The 23,428-nt window shown below is 45.1% G+C and overlaps 1 long non-coding RNA gene and 1 other non-coding gene across 7 annotated transcripts in view; one reads left to right on the forward strand and one right to left on the reverse strand.

Moving 5' to 3' along the window:
• Positions 1-6,746: 6,746 nt before the first annotated feature.
• LOC148000205 (uncharacterized) lies at positions 6,747-16,165 on the reverse strand. The gene is made up of 2 exons (XR_015641712.1): positions 15,512-16,165; positions 6,747-9,685 (listed from the first exon to the last, which is right to left on the reverse strand). It is a non-coding gene; the product is annotated as an uncharacterized LOC148000205 (long non-coding RNA).
• Positions 16,166-17,495: 1,330 nt separating this feature from the next.
• Positions 17,496-23,428, forward strand: part of LOC120097736 (uncharacterized) — a 47,493-nt gene continuing 41,560 nt past the window's right edge. For 4 of the 6 annotated variants that reach the window (XR_015641713.1, XR_015641716.1, XR_015641714.1 and 1 more), the window contains exons 1-2: positions 17,496-17,876; positions 17,997-18,149. This is a non-coding gene — a transcript (uncharacterized LOC120097736). The remainder of the gene's footprint in view (positions 17,877-17,996; positions 18,150-23,428) is intronic. The other 2 variants (XR_015641715.1, XR_015641717.1) reach the window with 1 other exon arrangement.

Genomic DNA, 23,428 nt, shown 5'->3' on the forward strand with positions numbered 1-23,428 from the left:
CCATGGTTCTTTGGACCCACTCTCTTGGCAGTGGGGAAGGGACAATTTTGGTTGGAAGTCCTCTTTGGTCTTTTGAGGCAAGAAATTTGGGTTGGGGGTCTCAACCATGAGTGCATTTTACGTTTCCACTGTGTCCTTGCCTACCAGACCTGGACGTTTTCTGCCTCCATGCCACAGGCAGAGCCTCTATAGTCTATATGTCCCACTGCAACCCTGGGGACTCAAGTTAACTCACTGGTACCACCCATCCCTACAAGCTGGTCAGCACTGGTATTTCCCAATCATGTGGTTCACTGGGGGAAAATATGTTTCACAGGCTTTTACTCTTTTGGGATCCCCTTAGGATTAGGGGCCCAATTTCCCCACCACTTCTCCCAGGGCTGTTTCCTGCTGACAGCCAGCAGCCAGGAAGAACTTTCTGGGGCACTAATAACAGACTTACCGGGTTTGAAAGGGGTGTCCCTGGGCCCCCAGGGGACCGTATTTAAGGAGTGGCTAAGCATGCTGTATAGAACCAATCTCCAGCATTGCCACTGTCCTGATCCTTCAGTTCCCTCAGAATTCTAGAATATTCCTTATTGATGGCCAGCCACAGTTGAGCCCAGGCTAACATTAGCTAATGACAGCACCCTGATGCCTCCCAGGTGTTCCTGCCAGCAAGTCCAGAGTTCAGGAGAGCGCTCCTGCACCAGTGAGTGACTCTGTGGTTGAGCCTCCCACTTCCTCCTGCATTGAACACTCTCAGAACTCCTTTCCCTGTCAGCTCTGCAGACTCCTGCTGGTTTCCTTCTCAGTCTTTTGATGTATAATTTCTTTTCTCCCACATTCTTCCTCTCTATCTTGCTTATACTAAAAAACAAAACAAAACAAAAACCCAGTCAACCAAACCAAACCAAAAAAACGAAACAAAACAAAACAAAAAAACCAAACCAAAAGAACCCCTCAAAAACAAAAAGCAAGCAAGCAAACAAACAACCCCCCTGTTTTTGTTGCTTAATCAATTTCAGCTTTTGGATCAGGACCAGGTCATTCCTGTCTACTGATCTCGTAGCTGGGGCATCACTGTTGGTCTCTCAGTAACATCCCCACTCACACAGGGGCTTTCTCCTGGGGCAGGGGATGCTGTAATGTTGACAGGCCGGGGCTTCAGGGGAAACCAAAGTTTAGTTCATGTGTTCACCAGAGCACTAGTAGGGAACTCCCAGCTGCACCACATTCTGGGAACCCTTCCTGAGCTGCCCAGAGTAGTGGATGGAACGCAGCTTCTAATTTCAAAGACGTGCAGACTGGTACCCTTAGAGGCATTTGGAGGAACTTAGAATTCTTCCAAATTCAAATCTTTAAAGAAAAAACTGGAGGAAGGGACGTGTCATGTTTAGGCAGTTTCGACAAGGACGTGGTCTGTTTATAATGGCTTGTCTCCAAAGGAGTATGTACGTACACAGTGGAGAACCAGTGGCGCTTATCCGTGTTGAGAGGCAGGTGCTGCCAGTGGTTTAGTTTTCTCTCTTTGAACATTTTCAAGATATACCGAGAAGCACACAAAGAGGTGACTGTACTGTCCCATTTCCCCAAAGACATGGAGTGACTGGGAGCGTCCCACAGCTTGGCAACTGTCAGAAACATTTCTCTAAGCTGTGTAAAGATGGCAGAGTCTGGCAGGAGGCAGATCTGTGGGCACCGCCGTGATGGGTGCAGTGTGGGCAACTTTATCTTCTTAACTGATCCCTCGTGGAGCTGTGGCAAAGCACCCACCAGCCACAGGCCAGGAATGGAACATTTTGTTCTGTCTGCTGGTGCAGTTTTCCACCCTTAGCTGCTAGCCTGGCTTCCCAGAATGTTGAGAGCCATGGGTAGGTGGTGATGTTTATGTAAAGCCACATTCTCTTTAGTTTGATTTCCTTTTGCCTCGTGGTCTGCATACCACCCGGAGACAGCTGTTTCACACCAAGAGCTCAGTCTGCAAGGGCCAGGGCTGTGATTCAGAGAAGACACAAATTCCTGTCATCCCTTTATAGAGGACACACACCTGCCCTGGGGTATTAGTTTCTGTTTGCTGCTATTACAACTTATTACAAGTTTAGTGGCTCAGAACGAGAGTGATTTATTGTTTTATAGCCATAGGATCAGAAATCATGAAATCAAGGTGTTGTTCAAGCTATGTTTCTTCTGTAACCCCTCCTGTGTCTTTTGATTCATCTGACTTTGTGCAACTAGAGAGGACCAGTCTGACGCCACTGTCTTCCTCCCAATCCCATGTTGTTCCCTGCAGGAGAACTTGACTCAAGGAACCGCCAGTCTCTTCAGGGATCTTCTCTCCGGTGGCACCCTTCCGCCCGCCCCATCTATTGGAACAGAGGACGGCCTGAATTTCCTCCAACCTGCAGAGTGGACTTGGAATGAGATGCTGTCCTAAATTTAACATCAAAAAAACAAGGCTCGGGGCCTTTGTACTAGGGTGTCGTGACACTGTTCTAGGACACCACGGTTGGATAGAGCACAGGAATGCCATGGTCTTCGTGACCCAGTTTCCTCTGTGTGGTGATTAGCTTTCACTGCCAACCTGAAGCCACCCAAACTCATCTGGGAAGAGAGTCTTAATGAGGCATTATTTAGATCAGCCCCGCCTGGACTGTGTGCACTTCCCTGTGGGGACTGTCTTGATCACTGTAATTGATGTGGGTGGGATCATTCTCAGGCCTTGGGCTCTAGGTTGTATGAGAGTAGAGAAGGCAAAGAAAATGAGCTGAAGTCATCAGGTAGGCTGGCAGTGAGGCCCCAGACAGGCTCCTGTAGCTATGGAGCCAGGAGCCACATAGCACCCTCCCCAGTCACATTTGTTACAGTACTGGCCACAGTAGCAACTGGGTCTAGAAGATTGGGCTGTTGGGGGCAGATAATATGGTCGATAACTGTAGGTCCGTGGGCAGATTATGTGGGCAGCTCTGGAGTCATCGTGACTTAGGATCGAAACGTAGACAGGCAGGTTCTAGAACATGATAGCTTTTGAAACCGTGGGAGTGACCCCGTCTGAATGTGGTGTTGTGAAGAATTTGGCAAGAATGAAAGGTTTCTGAACCTAAAATAGGAAATGAATTCAAAATCAAGCATATCCAGAACCAGGGGTGGCATGTGACTTCCGAGCAACCTTGGCTCTGAACACAAGGTGTGGCGCTCTTTGCGTCCTTCACGCTGCGACCATGCATCCCCAAGGAACGCTTACTGCCTTGCAGCACCGCCACTCAGCGCGAAGTCTGCTCTGTTTTGGAAACAAGGACTTTAATGTCCTATCACCGTTCAGCGCAGAAGTGTCACATTAGCGTGTTAGGTAGTGCATGATGTTGTGTTAGAATGTTTGTGTTAAAATAATTGCCATCTGAACTAATGAGTTTCATTAAAATACTGTTTAATGAGTTTTGGCTTTATATGAGGACAGAATTTCTAACAACTTCTGTGACCTTAAACATACTTCTGCCATGTGGTGCCCTGCTTTTATGCAAAGCCATTATTCTCAGTAGTGATCATTATACATCGAAACATCTACAGCCAGGTATGATACATGCCTGTAATCCCAATACTTTGGAAGCTGAGGCAGGAGGATGGCTTAGAAGCTTAAGGCTAGCATGGGCTACAGTATAAAACCCTGCCTCAAAAACAAACAAACAAACAAACAAACACCAAAACCAATAAACAAATAGTCAAGGTGCTGGGATGTAGCTCAGATGTGAAGAGCTTGGCTACCATGCAGGAAAATTGATCAAGATTGGTGTGGTGAAACCTGGCTGAGAACCACTGAAGAGCAGACGGTCAAAAATTCCCTCAGCTGTGGTAAATGCAAGATCAACCTTGGCTACATGACCCTCACTCAAACCCAAACTAAACCAGACCAGATTGAACCATCAACCAACAGAAAATGTTGAACATGCATTATGTCCAATAGTATTTTCATATTTGCCAAGATTTAATTCTTTTAAAAATGTATTTGTTGTGTGTATGTGTGTGCACACATGGAGGTCAGAGGATACCTTGCAGGAGTTAGCTCTAGCCTTCTACTCTGTGGGGTCTTGGAGATCGAGCTCAGGCCCCCGGGCTTGGTGGCAAGCACTTTATCTGCTGATCGCCTTGCTTGCCTGAGATTTAGTTCTTTATGCAAAGAAAGTAAAGCAATCCATCATTTTAGTTTGCAAATATGGCTTTGTATTTATTTAATAACTGGATATTATGTGTATGCTAGAGAATTATTTTAAGATAAAATTATGTATGGTTTATAAGCATTTGATTTGCATGCCTAATGTGTAGACCCATCCACCCAGGGGTGTATAAATGTTTCTTACAGGGAAGAGGGCTGTGTGGTGTAGAGTGTAGTCAGTCTTGCCCTCAGGGCTGGACCTGAAGGTTTGCCACTGCCCCCAAGACCCTAGGGCATGAATGTGAACTGTCTTCCACATGTGCTGACCACTTACTTCTGGCTGGTGGCGCTATTCTGGGAGGAGATGGAAACATTAGGAAGTGAGGCTGAGGGAGGGAGAGCAGTATATGTTTCAGTTATACCTTGTCTTCTGAGGTGGATTTTATGAGCAACCCACGCTGATTCTTTATTGGTGCTCCCAGCTCAATGACACAGATACTTGGACTTTCCCAAGCACCAGCTGAGCCTCGGCTTGGAGATCACATCAAGAAGAGTTGTCCTACTATGGATTAAATATGAGTTGTCCTTCATGAGCCCATGTATTTGAACATTTGGTTCCTAGTTGTTGCCACTTTTTTTTTTTTTTTAGAAGGTTCTGGAACCTCTAGGAGGTGGAGTCTCCCATAGGAGGAAGCGAGTCATTGGGACTGTGTCCCTCAACCTGTGATCCCCAATCAAACCCTTAAGTTGCTTTATGTTAAGTATATGGGTTCCTGCAACAAGGAAAGTAACCAACACATAATTACACACGGGACTATGCTCAGGATAAAGTTGGGACCCACAGCCACAAACAGTTTGCAAACACTCTTCTTTTAAAAATATTTCTTTTATTTTTCTGAGATTATAAAATAATTACATCATTTCTCTTTTCTATGTCTTCCCTTTCCTCTCCCCAACTTTTTGGGGAGTCATGGTATTTTGTCATAGCAACAGTAACCCTAACTAAGACAGGGGAAGGATTTTTAGAGTCCCATATCTTCCAAAAACCACCAGAGGCTATAGACTAAGTCCCTAGGGGTATTCTGTAATAATTAAGACAGCTGATATTCCAGCATGGAGTCAGGAGGGACTTGAGAAATTACACCAGGGTGGAGGCACTCTTTGTAGTCCATGGGTGCTGTGGGGAGGGAGAGTCCGCTTCCTTTGAATGCAGCACCTGACAGATTGCCCATGCTCACTGCTGGCCCTGCACTCATGTACTAGCAGACTCAGTGCATTGAAAAAAAGGAGCATGTGAAGTTGGAGGGGAAATTTGGTGGGGGGGATACGGGAGGACTGGAGGGGTGGGATATGGATCCCCAAGTGAGAACAACAAAGGGCAGTGAGGGTACAGCACGATTTGTAGAGCTTATTACCTCTTGGAGCTATGTCCTTGAATAGAATCCGTTCTGAATTCTATCCCCCCCCCAAAAAAAAGGAACCCAAAACCTGTTCAGAGGCAACACTAAATTCTCAAGGAGGGATTTCTCCCTCCTTAGGGAAATATCTTGAATAAGCTCTTTGGGCTACAAAAGGAGACTATGAAAGGCATGGTTTTGGCAGACAACCAAGCAATAAAAAAGAGCCCTTTAAACTTCAGTGAATGAGAAAATGGAAAAAAAAAACCTTATTTTGACTTGGGAAGAAGAGGAGAGTAGACAGTGAAATGGCGAAAGCTTGTTTATCCTCAGATCGAAGTCTCTGGATTCACCACCAAAAGGCTCAACCAACTCGGGACATATGGTTGAGGCAAGAGACTTATTCAGAAGCGAACAAGTAGGGAAGATGGTGGGTGAGTCCTGGCAGATCTCAGCACAGGGGTAAGCTGCTTCTGTCTTGGGGAAGACATGATTGATGGTGCAGGAAGATGGTGTCATCCTGACTTCTGATGTCTTGGAAGGATGGATCCACAGCTTGTACATGCTAGGCCAGCCAAGCTTGCTGTTAGCTTAGATGGTTGAAGAGGGCTGTGTGTTCAGGGAAGAAGTGGCTTTTTTTTTTAAACCAGGGGTAACTGTGTTTTAACTCTACAGCGTAGAGACTACTGTCTTGACATGGCTGTACCAAGAGGAGGTTCAGTGGTCTCCTGAAGGGGGACAGCCCAAGGCAGACGGTTCTAGACCTGTGGAGACAGTATCTCAGGAACCGTCTGCTGCCCTAGCCTGGTTATGCTCCCTCCTGGTTGGACAGAGTCTATGCAGCTCATATCAGTAGGTCCTTGGCCTTTTTTTTTCTATTTTACCAAGCAGGAAAACAATTTCCAGAAGTTCCCAGAAGTTCTAGAAATGCCCAGAAGCTTCTAGCATTTAGCTATCTGGCCAGGTCCGATCTGGTTTCATGTGTGCAGATCATTCTTCCAAACCTGCAGGAAGGAAATGGGCTTATCATGGTCTCTCAGTCACCAGGTGGGTTTATTTTTGTAGACCATGGATGGCAAACTTAAATAAAGATGAAGCTTCCCTAGCTGAGGAAAAGGTGGGAGACGAATTGTTAGATTGATAATTAGTGCTGTCTGATATGACTGCAGAACCAGAGAAGGGAACCTAACAGGGATCATGGCGCAAATGATACTTTAGACTCAAAATGTTGAACAGTTTATCATAGTTTATATCCACACAAAGGCCCTCTCATCCTTTGGCTCTGTGTGATTGAGACAGGCCGTCCTCTGCACTCGCTTTCTGGGCACGAGCCTGTGTGTGACCCCGTGCAGAACTTATGTTCCCTGGTACACAGTGGTGGTCTCATTCTGTTAGCAAGTATGTCTATCCTGATGTTAGCATCCATGCCATGGTAGCAAAGCATTCTCAGTGCCATCCTGGGTGTGGGCAAACCAAGGAGAATATGATTTTTGTGTCAGAATCAGCATATTATGAGCCTAAGACATGAGGAATAGATCACAGATGACCACGGACACTTCAGTCTCTGCTTTGGACATGCATGGGACATGGAAAAAAAGTTTGAGCTCACCCTCCCTCCCGGTGAATGCCAGGATGGCTGAGAGGACTCGGATGCACTGATCACCTACCATTGTATGGGAAACACAAGTTTGGGGGATTCTTAGAGGCTTAGGGGACCTCGTGAAGCCAGCATTGCTCCTGGATCAGCCCCCCAGTTGCCTAGACTCTTGTTTCTGGAATCTTCAGCACTTGTGGGGCTCTTGTGAAGCTGCGTGAGGCCCCTCAGGGTCTTCTGCAAACTACCAATGGGGAAGAGTGTACACAGTCTCGTCCCCTGAGCATCTGTGAGGGACACAAGGCTGGGGTATGTGTTCCTGGGCACCAGGCAGGGGTTCTGATGCCAGTGTTTTCAGTGAACAGGGATCCTTGTCTGAAAGGTGTTTTAAGGTACATCTGGCCCATGTTGACTATTCCCATGCAGGCTTTGAAAGTTTGCTGGTATTTAATCCTCCCGCACACAGAGCCAACAACGTTATTTGCTAGCAATTGTAAGAAGCTCTGAACAAGACTTACAAAGACAGTTATTAAAGTAATCCAGGATAGAGGCAAGAAAGAGTGTTAATTCTACCTGGCTTAACACCAACAGAATTTTTCTGGCTTCTTTGTGCGGCTGAAAGTGGGCAGGCACTTAGCTATTACAAAGCAGAGCGGCATTTGGCTGCACAGAGTGGGTGACAGCTGTTATTGCCTCTTTGAAGGGCTCAGTGTCAACCTTTCCCAGAGGGCAGGGTAGAGCTTCCCATGGAAGAGGACTGCAGTGTAGAGGCCATACCCTCCAGCCGCTTCTCCTTAGTGACATTAGATTCAGCAACAGAGTCACAGTCTTTGGAAAGACTGTGTTTCTGAAGCCCGGCTACCCACTGAGCTCGCTCTTTGAGTTATATTGTTTGCTTGTTTTCGTGGTTCAAGATGGGTACTTCTTGAGAAAAATGGATCTATTTCAGCTTGAGGCTACGGAAGAACACTGAAGTCAGGGGAGGAACTCAACCCCTGTGGGGGATTGCTGCCTTGCTGGATGGGTTAACAAGTCTAGACCCACCTGTTCAAAAGACGGTGATACCCTGTATCAGCTAACAGCTGAGACTGCCCCTCACAGTCCTTCCCTCAGGCAAATCTGACCTGGGTAACTGGTCAGTTGAGTCTCCTCCCTTCTAGGCTGTGTCAAGTTGTCAGTTAAAGCTAAGTGTGATTCCTAATATCCATCCAGCCAAAAGGAGAAAGGAGGAAGAACGGGCTCACTCCTTTCTTTAATAGTAGCTTAAAATCTGAGCCATCGAGGTCTGGTCTTGTAACTGGGAGGGGACTGGGAAGGAGAGGAGGAGAAACAAAGTATTCCCACAGTCAGGGGAGAAGGCATGGCTTTATGATTAGACCTTGTAAAGCAGTGGCACACAACAGGGTGGCTGCTGTGTACAGTCGTGATGGTAGCAAGAAACACTTCATCCTAAATGAGCTGTATCCTGCTGTCCTCCTTTAATTCGAGAACTTCATACACGTAGATCATACTATTGCCCCATCCTCCTAGGCCCACTCTCTATTTTCCTACTTCCCAAATTCGTGTCCTCCCTTTTCTTAGTGCCTACTGACTCCCCACCACTCATGGGGTAGGGTCAGTCTACCAGGAGTCACACCTTTACAGAAACCTGCCTCTCCCTCTCACCGAGGACATCAACTGTCTAAAGCTCCTCAGGTAGGGGTGGGGCTCACAAGCCCCTCCTCCATTCATGCTGGAGTGTTGATTGGCTTGTTCTCGTGTAGGCAGCCATAGCTGCTGTGAGTTCAAGAGTATAGCATTCCTGTTGTGCCCAGAAGGCACTGTTTACTCTTGTCCTCCCTGACCTCTGGCTGTTATAGCCTTTCTTTCTGCTTTTCCTTAATGGTCTTTGAGACCTGGAAAGTGTATAGGTGTCTGATTGAATACCACTGATATTGATTCTCTGCACTTGGACCAATTGTGGATTTCTGTGTTTGCCAGCATCAAGTGCATAAACTTTTCTGATGAGGTTTGAGAGCTGCACCAATCTACAGATACAGAGATACAAATTTAGAGTATAGTTTGATAATATTCAGCAAAATAATAGGAGTAGATTCATCGTTAGGGCCCCTGTACGCCCCAGCCATAGGTTCTTGACCAGGGTTGCAACACCATTCATGCCTTCCCTCCTGTGGAACAACGTTGGTCTCTAGTCCAATCAGGAAGTGGCTGGCTGTCCCTGATATCTGTGTTGTTACTACACGCAGGCGCGTCTCGCCATGCTAGTCATTGCTGTAGTTCTCCGTGTTCACACCGTCAATGACATTCTTCAACCCTCCAGACTGTGAGAGCTAACCAGCAGCAAAGAAGCTCCCGGCCTTCGCTCACTCAGTTTCTCATGTCCCGTGACCAGTGTGTGAAGCGTCTTCAGCAGCTGTGTTTTACCGGCGGACAACAAACAGCAACAACAGCAACCCGCACTGCTTGAGGCTTGTGGTCCCTGGGACACCCTGACCAACAACTCAGTGGGACGCGTCCCGGAGCCAGGGCTTTTTACTCGGCGATTTACATCTTCTGGGAGGAGTGCTGTAGTCCATGCAGGAATAAAATTACATTCCAATTAACTTCTACACACACACACACACACACACACACACACACACACACACACACACACACAACTTATATAAAAATAGGTTTCTCGGTGGCTTTTTAAACATTCTTAGCATTTGCGTACCTGCCCTCCCCCTACAGCCCTCCCCACTTCCCACTACCCCCGCCCCCCACCCCCCTGGCCCACCGCACTTATTTTAGTCAATGTTCTATTGCTGTGAAGAGACCATGAACAAGGGGATTCTTATAAAAGAAAGATTTAATTGGGGGCTCACTTACAGTTTCAGAGGTTAGTCCACTATCGTAGTGGAGAATGTGGTGGTTGGCTGGCAACACACATGGTGCTGCAGCAGTAGCTGAGAGTTCTCCATCCTGATTTTTGGGAGGAGGAGAGGAGGGGTAGGGGTAGCGGTAGGGGTAGCGGTAGGGGTAGGGGTAGGGGTAGGGGTAGGGGTAGGGGGATAATGCCTGGTGTAAGCTTTTTGAAACCTCTAATCCTACTCCCAGTATACACTTCCTCCAACAAGGCCACACCTCCTAGGTCTTCTAATCCTTCTCAAACAGTGCCACTCCCTGGTGACTAAACATCCAAACATATGAGCCCTTTTCATATTCAAAGTTCCAGATGACTTAAACATTTCTCTCCATGATTCCTCCCTTCACTTTCCTCTCTCCTGTCTTCCTTCTCTTCCTCCTTTGTACTGCCCTCCCCTCCTATTGCCCATTCGTCCTTTGCCCTTCTATAGTCCAGTCTGAGCTTGAGCTAGCAAGTCTCCTGCCTTAGCCTACCAAGTGCTAGGATTACGGGTATGCACCACCACACCCAGCATTTGTTTTCTGAAGTTTGTGTGGTGTATGTTATCTCTTTTTGACAGTTCCCAGAAGAGCCCCACTCAGTTCCTCACAGTGGATGGCTGTTTGGAAGGTGACCCAAGCATAGCTTTTTTAAGTTTGTCGTTTTCAAGAGTCTTGTTCTGTCGACTCTGATTGCTTACAGCTCCTGGGACAGGTGTTCTTTATAGAGAGTTCCAAACACAGCACCATAAAGTCAGACACAGCTTTGATCACTCTGGTCACCCCCATGTTTATCATCTCCTCACTTCTCATTGGCTTTTGTTGTTCTCTTTGTTGTAATTTCAAGTGGTTATCAGTTCTGTTTCTCATCCTCTAACCAAGTATTCTTTGTTTGTTTATTGAGACAGGCTCTGGCTGGTCTGGAACTCACTATAAAGAGCAGGCTGACCTCAAACACTGCCTGCCTCTTGTTACTGACTTCAGAAATTAAAAGTATGTGCCATTATGAGTGGTTTTTCTTTTTCTTTTTTTTTTTTTTAAAGAATTACTATTTATGTTAGAATGTGAGTATGTTTACTCATCAGTCAGTTTGTTGCTGACTTCAGGCATGCCAGAAGAGGGCATCGGATCCCGTTATTGATGATTGTGAGCCACCATGTGGTTGCTGGGAAATGAACTCAGGACCTCTGGAAGAACAGTCAGTGCTCTTAACCACTGAGCCATCTCTCCAGTCCCATGAGGGGTTATTTTCTTGTTACTTATCTATGTGTGTGTGTGTGTGTGTGTGTGTGTGTGTGTGTGTGTGTGTTTGTGTGCGCGCACGTGTGCACATGCGTACATGCTTGTGTACACATACTTTTGAACATATATTCAGGTGCCTGTTGTGATTGGCTTTTGTCACTTTGATACAAGCTGGGCATAGAAACCTCAATTGAGCAAACACTTCTTTCAGATTTATTGTAGGCAAACCTGAATGGCATTTTCTTGATTAATGATTGATTCAGGAAGGTCCAGCCTATTTTGGGTGCTAGCATACTTTAGCTGGTGGTTTGGGGGGAATATAAAAGAGCAAAGTGAGCAAGCCAGTGGAGCAAGCCAGTTACTGTCCCGACTTCCCTTCATGATAGACTGGGGCATGCGAGGTGAAAAAAACTCTTTCTTCCCCAGGTTGCTTTTGGGGATGGTGTATATCATAGCAATAGAAACCTAATGAGGATAGTGCCCAGAGACGCAGTAAGAGCATCAGATCGCCTGGACCTGGAGTTACAATTCCAAGCAGCTGTGGGTGCTGGGACCCAAACTCGAGTCCTCTACAAAAGCAGCGTGCGCTCTTAACCACAGAGCAAGCTCTCTAGGCCATAGCCACTGCTGAGTTCATTCGCTCAATTCATTTACCTACTTATCTATTCCTCCCTTTCCTTTACTTATCAGGGTGTGGGGCAGCACCTCACCAGGGAGCTGAGGACTTCCTGTTCAGTCACCTGAGTGCCGTTTGTGTTAAATAGTAAAAATATTTGATGCTGCAGTGTTCTCCCTCCTCTCTCCAATCATGTTCTTATTAACTGCTCCCCCCCTCCTTCTTTAGTTTCATGGATCTGGAAGGATTTTTTGTTTGTATTTTTAGATAGGATCTAAGGTTAGCCAGTTTGACATTCAACTTACTTTGTAGCCGAGGCTGGCCTTCATTTCTAAACTTCTTCAAGTTCCCAAATGTCGGAGTTAGAGATGTGTACTACCAGGCTTGGCTGGAAGAGTATTTTTCAATATCCAAGTGACTAGAATTTCAAAAATGATTATTTTGTGTAAATTACTGATTTTTTTATTTTTACCACATTGAGATCAGAGGATGTAGCTAGACACTCTCCTGATCAAAATTCTAGCTGAGATTTGTTTTTGCCAACTAGCGTTTGATTGCTTTTTGTCATTTCTGTCCTTTGATATTTACAGAGGTCTATCACTGCCAAGCATATGATCCAGCAGGCACTTAGATCTATCCCTCACCATCCTGTCACTGTACAGTTGGTGAATTCATGCTCAAATTCTCTCTGTGTCTCTTAGCATTTTTCCTATCAGTCCTTGAAAGCAGGGTGTTCAAAACCCATCTATTCCAGTGTTCATCTTTCTTCTCTTCAGTGCTTGTAACTTTTCAAAGTACACACATCCTCTGGTTCTTGTTTCTTTTGAGACAGGGTCTCACGGTAGCCTAGGTTGACCTGGAACCTCAAATGGCCCAAGATCACATGCCCTGCCTCAGATTCCCGAGTGTTGGAATGACAGCACTTTCATTATGAAGAACTAGTCACTTTGTCCACTGTGTGCTTCAGACACTTCCACCCTGTCTGTATCGTCGCAGCAGTGGGATGCCACTCCATTAGCCTTCATAAACAGGCCACAGGAGATGTAGTCGAGCCCTTTGCCCATTTACTTTCCACACAAATCCTGGAGTACTGCTGGATACAGCCTCCCAGTTGAGCTCATGACAGTTTAGCCCATGGGTCTTTCTGCCTTTGCTTCATTGCTCTTGTGCTGTTTGCAGGAGGGTGAATGCTACGTGTCCTTTGAGCTTGGCATCTTTTCTTTTTGCAGTTGTTCAGGCTACTTACTAATAATGATCCCACGTTATGAGTGGTAATGATTAATTATCATTAATTACCGTCCATGGTATGTGCTCTTGTCTCATCCTTAGAAGGCCCACAATATATTAATTTAAATTTTAATGACATTTTTAGTGTGTGTGTATGTATATGCATGTGGTAATGTGGGTGTGTATATATATGCATATGTATGCGGTGATGTGGGTTTGTGTATGTTATGTATGTATGTGCATGAATGTGTGTATGTGTGTGAATGTATGTGTATGAATGTGTATATGTGTGTGTATGAATGTGTGTATGAATGTATATGAATGTGTGTATGTGTGTATGTATGTATATGTGTGTATGAATGTGTGTATGTGTGTATGAATGTATGTATATATGTGTGTGAATGTGTGTATGTATGTGTATGAATGTGTGTATGTATATGTGTGAATGTGTATGAATGTGTGTATGTATATGTGTGAATGTGTATGAATGTGTGTGTATGAATATGTATATGTGTGTGTATGTGTGTATATATGTGTATGAATGTGCGCATGTGTGTGTATGAATGTGGGTGTGTGTATGTAGGGATGTAGGGGTGTGGTGGTGTGAGTGCTGGGTATGGGACCGAGGCCTTGCATATGCTAGGCAAATGCTCTACCACTGAGCTGTATTCCCAGTCCAGCAAGCTTCTCTTTTGTTTCCTGTTTTTAAAAAGAATAGCAATGTGGGGAGCTAGCTCAGTCTGTCAGGGCTTACAGCACAAGCATGAGAAACTAAGTCCTGATTCTTAGCACCTATCTAAGAGTCAGGGTGGCAGCATGCATCTGTGACTGTGGCACTGGAGTGGCAGGGAAAGGAAGATGCCTAGAGCTCTATGTCCAGCTAGTTTATCTGAATCGGTGAGCTTCAAATTCAATGACAAACCCAGTCTCAAACAATAAGACAGCAAGCTATTGAGGGAGTGTCCCCCTCTGGTCTCCACATGCATCCACTCACATGGGCATTATAACCTCTCTACCCCTAGAAGAAGACAGCATGTGACCTCTTGGCTTCTGCTGCTTCTCCATCTCTCTGCAAGTTGGCCATGTCTGCGTCTCTGTGTTAATTCCTATTTACCGAAGAAAGGTGCTTCTCCGATATGGGTTGAACAACGCTCTGTTCTATGGGTATAGCAATATGTCCTTAGGAATTCTTTTACTGCCATGTTCGTTTTAACAGAAATTAGTAGTCAGTTTTCCCATGACTTATCTATCTAGCCTCAAGTTCCTGGCCTCATGGACAATGTCAGTTATGGCCTCCATCCCATGGAGAAGTTCTCAGGAAAAAATGTGGTTGGTTATCCCATAACATTTGTGTTCAGTTGCACCAAGGGCATAGCTTATAGGTAGGTTGTTATTGTAGCTTGTAGGGTTTGTAGTTGAGTAAGACTGATGGCTGCTGTTTTCCTCTGATAGCATCTACAGTACCTTCCAGCACTGTGGACAAGGGGCAAAGCTCCAAGTTGGGTGCCAGCTAGATTTTTCCATGTTCTATTATATAAGTAGATGATGACTTCAGCATTAGGGTCTTACCATGGGGTGTTGGAGAGTAACCAATGGCATAAGCAAAAGCTGGTAGTGTTCGGAGGTGGGTCTATGAGAACCGTCTGGACAATGGCTCAGAAAGATGTAATCCCTTTCTTGTAGTGGGGCTTTTGTTTGGTAGCATATGATGTCAAGTTGGGGCATTCTAACTCTATTAGGTAACTCCCTTTAAACTCTTTTATATATGTATATATTTTAGGAAGCTTCTATAGTAGTAGGTTCCATATGGTTTTAAAGGCCTTTAGTGTTACTCATTTCTCTCCATATTCCCTTCCTTTACCCTGCCCTCCCATCCCCCTCCCTGTTCAGTCCTCCTGTTCTAACTTCCCCATTATCCCTTTAAAAAGCTATAATCTATTTCCCTAGGAAGATGCCCTCCCCACGCCTCTGGTCCCTTTCTAGCTACACACCTTCTATGGGTATTTTAAGTCTAATGCACATATCTGAAGCTTAAAAGCTAACATCTACATATAAGAGAAAACATGACATTTGTCCGGGTTACCTCATTTACAACTATGGTTTCTAGCTCCATCCATTTACTGCAAATTTCATATTTCTTAACAGATGAATAATATTCTATTATATAAATGTACCACATTTTTATTATCCATTCATCAGTTGATGGACATGTAGGTTGTTTCTGGTTTTTATGAAGAGAGCAGTAATGAACGCAGTTGAACAAGTGTCCCTGTAGGAAGACAGAGTCCCTTGGTAAATGCCCAGGAGTGGTATAGCTGGATCTTGTGGTAGATCTCTTCCCAGCCTCCTGAGGAACCTTCACACTGATTTCCATAGTGGCTCAATCAGTTTGCAAATAAAATTTTTTGAGACAGTCTTACCTTGTAATCCAGACCGTCCTCAAAGCCATCATCATCCCGCTTCAGTTTCCTGAGTGCTGAGGTGGATACTACCATACCCCACTTAGCTTGTTCCTTCGTAGACCAGCCGAGAATTTCCACGTTAGAATAAAAAAATTCCATCCTTACGTGATATATATAAGAAGCCTACATTTAAGATTTTTCCTTAAAACATTACAAAACTTTATTCTTATAACGTTTTTTTTGTTTGTTTTTTCCTTTTGGTGGAGGGAATGCTTCAATAGCTTACTTCAGATAACTTGGCTCTGGAAAGTGAGGAAGTTATATTTACAGAGATGGGTGGCTGTCTGGGTTATAAAGGTAGAGCCCGAGAGGAGGTGGCTTCTCACCTTCTGGCCTTGCTCAGGGTGGGGGTAGGCGGTTGTCTTGGACTCTGAGGTTGAATTCTTGAATCTGGACTCTGTCTGAGGCAGGGTCTCACTATGTAGTCCAACCTAGGCTTGGGCTCAAGATCTTCCCAGTTGGGTGGGGCTGCAGGCACACGCATGGCTGACACCTGCAGCCCCGGTTAGACTAGAAGGCAAGAACGAGCAGGTATTGAAGAGCTGCAGCTTTTGTGGCTCAGGGACTCCAGGCTGGAGGGGAGAGCTGCAGCTTCAGCCGCAGGACAGCCTCTTTGCTGAGAGACACACCTGAGACAAAAGTCAGGTTCCCTCACCTGCAGTAAAACTAACTTTTCTTGGGCGACACCCACACTGTGGCCTTCAGGACTAGCGTGGCGGCCTTCAGAGGCAGGGTTGCTGATAGTATCTGTTCTTTGCCCCCAAAACCATTTTGATACCGTTGGATATATATTTGACCTTCAGGATTGTATTATAAATAAACCACATGACTACCCAGCCCGGAAACGGCACCACTCCCAGCTCCCCGTTCAGATGTTGTGGCATGGTTATTAATAGTTCCCCCCTATCTCAACAGTGACTCAAAGATTGAAACAACAGATTATAAAGTTACTCTAACATTCACGTGGACAAAGCTCGTACCTGATGAGACAATAAATGGCTTGGGGGAAATGAACACTGGGGAGGCTCCTCCAACGTGCATCTCTCCAGGGTCCCCTGCATCCACAGAAGCCTCGGAAAGAACCTTTCGTGCTGTAGATGCAGCAGCCATGAGACACCAGGGCCTTGCTAGCACCTGGATTCAGACTTAGGTGGTTCACTTGCTCCTCTTGGTGACAGGGGTGGTTCCCACAAGGACTTGAGAGGAAGAGACCATGTGACTGCAAGAGCTATGGAAGATCACCCAGGCTGATCCCTTAACTGTTTTCTGGAGCGGGGACCGTGGCCATCTTGGTGAGGGTGGAGTGTAAATGTGACAGTGAGGGCTCACAACAGCAGCGCCTTCCATGAGACAGTTCAGAGCCACACAGGTTCATTTATTGGTGTCCCTGGGTTGGTGTTAACAGAGATGACAGGGGCACAGAGGGCTAGGTGAGCAGCAGCACACCTGGGCCTGTCCTCAGTCTCACTGGGTCTTTCCATCATGACATCTGGGCTCCAATCTGAATACTAGATGCCATTCAAAACACCTTCAAAAAATTAAATGGCAAGGTCAGGATAGCCTCAGGCAGCACTAATTTGTGAGCTTGGCTGTCACAATGATGGATTTGGGACAGATTAACCCTTGGGCTCAGTCCCCCCACCCCTGCTGCCACAGTGGGTAGGGGTGGGGGAGCTGGCCTTTCTTCTTTTTCCTGGATACAATTGCCTTTGTGTTGGGACCCTCTGTCTCAGCAGACACACCCGTGGGCCAAATTCTCTAGACCCCAGAAAAGTGAAAACAGGCCATTGCCAAGACAAGCAGGGAGGCTGGAAGCAGCAACCCGGCTGCCAGTGAGTCAGGCAGGAGCGGAAACAGGATGCTTTGTGACTTCCAGGTATTCTGAGTCTCCTAAGCTTTTATTTTTATCTCTTTAAAAAGACAGTGCTGCTGTAAAAGGGTTTAGTAAGATAAACCAGGACTTCACCCCTTCCCTTTGAAAGAGCCTGAGCTGGATTCTTCCAGGCTCAGAAAACCCTGGTGTGCCCCTTGACCTGCATCTGGGGAATGCGGGGGGCCTTCCAGGCTGCCTTCTGACCGCCACTCTCTGAATGAACAAACCATAATGGGTCAATTCTCTGCTGTCTGCTATTTAAAACAACGGGTTCCTTCCTGTTTCCTACGCTGACTGAGGCTTCTTCTGTGTTAAAGAAAAAAAGAGAAACCCGGAATACAGTGCCCCTCTGAGACTGAATGAGCCACACAGCTCGCTGCTGCTCCACAAAGCTCCTGTTTTATCTGTACAGATGGCTCTCACTTGGTGTTGGGTGCCTGGCTCTGTGAGGTAATTTCCCAAATACTTGGCTCTTTAAACGGGAGGAAGGGGGAAAAAACTTTCTAAGCCACGCTGCAATATTCTAAGAAATAGAACTGCTTCTGTGGTTCTGTGTTGTATTTTTTTCAGGAATCTCTGACCTGCAAGTGTTCCCACCAGAGGAAGAAGGGTAGATGCCCCGCCCCCTACATACACCGGAAGTGAGGATTCACTATACTTTTTTCCGCTTCAGTTTGGTTAGAGACAAAGAGAGGTTTAGTTACTGCCTGCTCCCATGTCAAGGTATGGCAGACAGGGGACAAACAGTATGGTCTTAGAGGGTGGGGCAGGGACAGGCTCGGGGAGCCTGACTCTTTTTCCTTCCCTTAGACTGAGTGTGAGAAAGATTAGGTTAGAAGGGAACCCAGATTCCCTTCAGCCGTGAGTTTCAGGAGCTCCTGTTTTCCTGGGAACACCACCCAACTGAACTAAAGGTCGACCACATTTCTGGCCTTGCATTGTTTGGTGGCTCTTGGGCTTCGGCTTCTCTAAGAGGGACGGTTAGCCTGGAGTCACCCAGTCATTCACCAGCACACTGGACCCCATAATGGCTTGGGATCACAGTAGTTCCCACCTGTGGAAGCTGCCATCTCCACAGAATGGCTGTGGAAGACATACACCTGGGCATACACTCAGGGAAGTGGGATTCAGATAGTGTTGTATCAGGTCGTGAGGAGAAAGGAAAACTTCCAGCCTGAAAGGGAAGAAGGTATTCCCAGTAGAGGGGATCTAGGAGCAAGTGTGCAGTGTGTGTGGGGTGACTAAGACATGGATGGGGTCTGGTGCTATACCAGAGCTCTGTAGATAGCTACAGCACAAAGAAAGACAAGTGTAGTTAGAGTGTGTGTGCATGTGTGTGCACCTGTGCTTATGCATGTGAGTGTGACTTGGGAGGAGCCTAAGACAAAGTTTTCAAAGTAAGACTGGGCAGGGTGTCCTGAGACAAACCCATATTCCCAACACCCAAGAGACTGAGGTAAGAGGCCGGGAGTTCCACCCCATCATGGGTTATGTAGCAAGACCCCTGTCGTAGGAAACATAACATTATGTTGGAAGCTGAAAGTGTGGTTGGCCGAAGAAAGCCCAAAATACCATTTTAAGGCCTTGAGGTACGCAAGAGTTACAGGATGAAATATTATACTCGTGTTCTGTTTATTTTGGAACAGATCTCACTGTGCAGCCTAGGCTGAGGGGTACCTTGTGATCTTCCTGCCTCTGCCTCCAGAACGCTAGGGTCACAGGTCTCTGCCATGGTGCCAGCACTGGACATGGACTTTGAAGACTGCATCCTGCATTCTCTTTAGGAAGAGGGGGAAGGACCAGTCAGGAGGTGGCTGTGAGGATCTAAGACTGAATGAAGGAGGGAGATGGGGAGGCTGAGCCGTCACTGCTGTGTGGTGTGTGATGTGGTGTGGGTATGTGTATGTGTGGTGTGTGTCTGTGGAGTGTGTGTTTGTGTCTCTGTGTGGTACGTGTGTAGTGTGTGATGTGGTGTATATGGTATTGTGTGTGTGGTATGAGTAGAGTGTGTATGTGGTGTGTTGTGTGTGGTATGTATATACAGTATGTGTGGTATATATTTGCATATGTTTGTATGTGTGGCGCATATGTATAAGTGTGTGTGTATGTGTATGGTGTGTATATAGTATGGTATGTGGAGAATGTTTGTGTGTGTTTGTGGATATGGTGCATATGTGTGTGTTGTGTGTATACATGTGTGGTATGTATTTGTGAGTATGTGTTGTATGTGTATGGTGTGTGTGTTGTGTGTGTGTATGTGTGGTATATATTTGTGAGGGTGTGTATGGTGTGTTCCTGTGTGCAGTATGTGGCATGTGTGTATGTCATGTGTGTTGCGGTAACTATTAAAAATAACCACAAACCCTTGCCAGCCAGCGTCGTTGAAACATATGGCACTAGCAGGGTATATTCATCTCAGCGGTGACTGGTTCTAGGGCACCAGGCCACACTACCTCTAGCTATTCTCTGGTCTTAGCAGTGGCCGCCACTCTGGCTCTCTGCCACCGATCTCTGCTCACATTCCCAGCAACCCAGTAAAATCAAGACTCTAGAGGGCCCAGCAGCTTCCTGTTGCGGACTCTGCTCACATTCCCTGCAAGCAACCTGCAGTCACTGTCACAACCCACACCAGCCCAACTAAATCAAAACTCCAAAGCTTGTAACTTAACAATCAGATTTATCTCAGAAATTTATCTCAGTAAATTTACACCCCACAAAACACCCATATAATAAACTCAGAGCCAATAGATGAACTGCTCACCTAGATAAGACAAATTGTCCTATAAAAATCCATCCCTTAAGAAGTATTCATAACTACCTTGGCCATTTAAGGCCACACGGATCTGGGTCGTCCTTCTCTGCCTCCACCTTGGTTCTTCTTCTCTTCTCCTCCCCATCCCTCCTCTCTTCATAACTCTGTGCCCTCCTTAGTTTTTCACTGCCCAATCACAGGCCTTGTCTTAGCTTGCACCAGTCCTCACCTGCATATAGACAATAATCTATACTTCTACCTTTCTGTCTAATTACAAAAGGAACTTTTCTCTCAAATATAAGCTGAGCACAACTATTGTCATTTTGTAATTTACAAAGTATAAAACGTACCTAACACCCAGGCTGTCATTTTTGTCAATAAAATAGAACATTTTGTTATATATTTTAGCTTAAATCTATATGTTATGTCTTGGCTAGCTTGTATACTATCTGAAAACTATCTAATTAAACATGTATGTTAAACAGCCTGGGTGGGCTATGAGACCATAACTAGTCTTCAACCCCATCAGAAATCTGAAAGTGACAATACTATCTGAAAATATAGGAAGTCTAGCACGGCTTCCCGAACTGAGACAAGTTGAAGAGACAACTGTCTAGCAGTACAGTCCCCTGTTAGCAACATATAAGAGCATCAGTCTTCCGCCTTCTGGCCCAGTACCATCTGACAGACCTTTGTAACACAGAATTTTGAAGGACCGATTATTCTGACTTGGCAGATGTTATCAGTTGACTATTCTGCAAGTGTGTCCTTTTCTGTAAAGGAAATAGGCAATTTCTGCCCAGTGGCTGCCTAGCCACAATGTATTACCTCACCTGGAGGTAGAGACACTCAATTTCTTCTTTGAATCCATAAAAGGGGAGCTGCTAGGAGCAGATGTGTCTCAACAACAAAAGAATAATAAACATTAAATGTCACATTTTGTGGATTTCTGACATTTTTGAAAACTATCTATGTAAAGTAATCTGGACTGTTGTCCATTAACTACTCTTAATAAATTATCTTGAAAACACCCTAACAGTAAAGTCATAGCCATGAGTTTGTTATCTGGCCCTTAATTCCTATGTTTAATCATCTCAGATTAGTTTTTTAATATCAGTTAAAGGACTGGGTCCTAGGCCTTGTATTCTTAAATGTGTTAGGCACAGTACCTATATGAGGGTAACAATATTAATCTCAATTTTAAATCAATATGAAATTCATACTAATGAAAACCTTAAACTTGTACCAAATAAATTCTGTACTAATGTAAAAGATTATAACTTCAGCTTAGTAACAAATATAAGGTTTTCTACCAAATGAGATTATGGCTGCAAACTCAATCTTAGCTAATTCCTCCCTGTTAAATTATGGCCATTTCTAAATTCTCCAGAAAGACAACCTTAGAATAACCACCTTCAGCCTCCCGGAGTTCAGGGAATTGGGGCGATGACTGACAATGAGCCTCACCAAAGCTGTACACATAAATCTCAAAACAAACTTTAGTATCATCAAGATATCTGTATGGATTGTATTAGTCTCTGTAGGTTATACAGACTGGTTAGGGTGAAATGTTGTTGTTGTTGTTGTAATTCTTTTGAATCTAGTTCTTCAGGAGGTTTCCCTTTATCAAATCTGATCCACATAATTCTGTAAGGTGTCCAGAGCCTAATCACCCTTTTTAAAAACACAAAGACAAAACCTTTTCCCAAAATAGCATGTCCTTTAGTTGGCCACCAGAAAAGCTTGTATCTTGCACTCTCTCCCAGAGAAAAAATATTATCACAAAACTTAAAATCATACCCATTTTGAAAATTAAAACAATTTAAAATAAATGAAGTAAACTAAACAATACTGTAGGAGCCTGTTTAGGCTTCTCTAATCTGTCATGTCAGGAAATCAACCCAAAATTCCTGTGGATCCCACATTAGAGAGAATCTGAGTATCCTGCAGGCCAAAACATACCATCTATCTGTTAACCTCTCTCCCTGGAGCCTCAGACTTTTATTCATTAACAGCTATAATACTCATCAACAACTTCTATAATATACATCTGTTTGCACTCTGCCTGGTGCTACAGACTTTTATTTTTTTCTACCTTAGTTCCGAATCGTGGGTGAAATTCCCCACGTGACTCCGACAAACTCTGTATATAAATCTATTCTAAAAGCAAATAAACCAGCCTTTGAATTAGGCCACACTCTTGGCCCTTTGACCTAGAGCTGCCTGTTTCTTTTCACAGCAGGGGACTGAGAGTCAGTGACTCCCCCTCTGTTCCTTTGTTTCATGGTTCCCACGCTGGGGTCCACGTGACTCACCTTGGTGGCACCACCTTTTTGAATTAGAAAAATAAAATTTTCTCAGGCTGATAATCTTAAATTTTTAGTAGATTCTTGCCTAACACATTGGTTCACCACTTGTTGCAGTAAATATTAAAAAGTAACCACAAACCCTTGCTAGCCGGTATCATCGAGCCATATGGCACTAGCAGGGTATATTCATCTCAGCGGTGACTGGTTCCAGGGCACCAGGCCACACTACCTCTAGCTATTCTCTGGTCCCTGTGGCGGCCACTCTGGCTCTCTGCCACCGATCTCTGCTCACACTCCCAGCATCCGCCCCCAAATTGTTACAGTATCGACTCCCAGCAACCCGTTAAAATCAAGACTCAATGAGCTTGTAATTTAGTAATCAGATTTCTATCTTAAACTCTCATCCCACAAAACGTCCACACAATAAACTCACAACCAATTGATAATGATATAAATCATCTACCAATATAAGATAAATTGTCCTATAAAAATCCATCCCTTAAGAAATATTCATAACTACCTGTGGCCATTTAAGGCCACACGGATCTGGGTCGTCCTTCTCTGCCTCCATCTTGGTTCCTCTTCTCTTCTCCCCATCCCTCCTCTCTTCATAACTCTGTGCCCTCCTTAGTTTTTCACTGCCCAATCACAGGCCTTGTCTTAACTTGGGTCAGCCCTCACCTGCATATAGATAATGTGTGTATGTGTGTGTGTGTTGTATATGCACTCACATGTGTGGTGTGTGTTTGTGTCTATATGTATGTGTGGTATGAGTGGTGTGTATGTATATGTATGTAGTGTATATGGTGTGTGTGGTATGTATTTGTGAGTATGTGTTGCGTGTGTATGGTATATGTTGTGTGTGTGTGGTATGTGGCATGTGTTTATGTCATGTATGTGTTATATGTGCACACATGTGTGGTATGTGGCATGTGTTTATG

The sequence above is a fragment of the Rattus norvegicus genome, chromosome 17 (genome assembly GCF_021556685.1).
Source record: "Rattus norvegicus strain SHRSP/BbbUtx chromosome 17, alternate assembly SHRSP_T2T, whole genome shotgun sequence".
In the NCBI taxonomy this organism is placed as follows: domain Eukaryota; kingdom Metazoa; phylum Chordata; class Mammalia; order Rodentia; family Muridae; genus Rattus; species Rattus norvegicus.